Here is a 1,019-nt window from a genome sequence, read left to right on the forward strand (position 1 = left end):
CCTTCATCCAGGTCACTGGTGAAGAAGTTGAACAAGACTGGACCCAGTACTGACCCCTGGGGGACACCGCTAGCTACAGGCCTCCAACTAGACTCTGCACCGCTGATCACAACCCTCTGAGCTCTGCCATTCAGCCAGTTCTCAATCCACCTCACTGTCCACTCATCTAGCCCACACTTCCTGAGCTTGTCTATGAGGATGTCATGGGAGACTGTTGTCAGTGTCCCACCCCTTTTGCTCAACACAAGTTATTTTTATGACCATATTGTCATTTGTTGTCATTTTTATTTTCTCTTGATTTACTTTACAGTGTGATCTGCTCAGAGCAGGATCTTGGCTTTTTCATTTCTCTGTAAAACACCATTCACAGGACACTCAACAACAGTGCTGAACCCTGAATATAGGAGCTGGTTATTCTGAAGGAACATTTTTGTATGAATATAACACACCACAATGTCCAGATTATATATTAAAAATTTCAGAATCTGAAGATTTATTCTTCTGAGATTATTTAGCAAGGGCATATATGGAAAGTGACATTGGATTTATTTTTCTTTATAGAATTTATGTACCCAATCAAGCTCTGATCTGATGCAGTCCTTGGTTTTCAGTCAGGCTTTTTATCTCTTCTTTTTCAAATATAGCTGAGGAGGCAACACACAAAGAGACCAAGTGAATTGCCTGAGGTGAATGGCAGCCAGCAGAATTAAACTCACGACCATCCTGGCTTCTGGGCTACAGCTGCCACCAAAATTCTGGTACAATTCAAAACTGAACAATGGTCTGCAAAACAGAATTCAATTTGAGTGTTTACACAGAGAAGAAACTCAAGCAGATCTTAGCTAATGAGTTACGTTCCAAAGATTAGTAAGCATTACCTTTATTTCAATTGTACAAAACAAAATTCAGAGCCAAATTCTTCCTTCCCCAACTGCACTTAAACAAGATATTATCAATAAGATACAACTCAGTTTTTGAAAAAGGATTTTTCTCTGAACAGGACGGTTGGTGGCAGGCCA

The sequence above is a fragment of the Apteryx rowi genome, unplaced genomic scaffold (assembly GCF_003343035.1).
Source record: "Apteryx rowi isolate R43461 unplaced genomic scaffold, aptRow1 scaffold_890, whole genome shotgun sequence".
Lineage (NCBI taxonomy): Eukaryota > Metazoa > Chordata > Aves > Apterygiformes > Apterygidae > Apteryx > Apteryx rowi.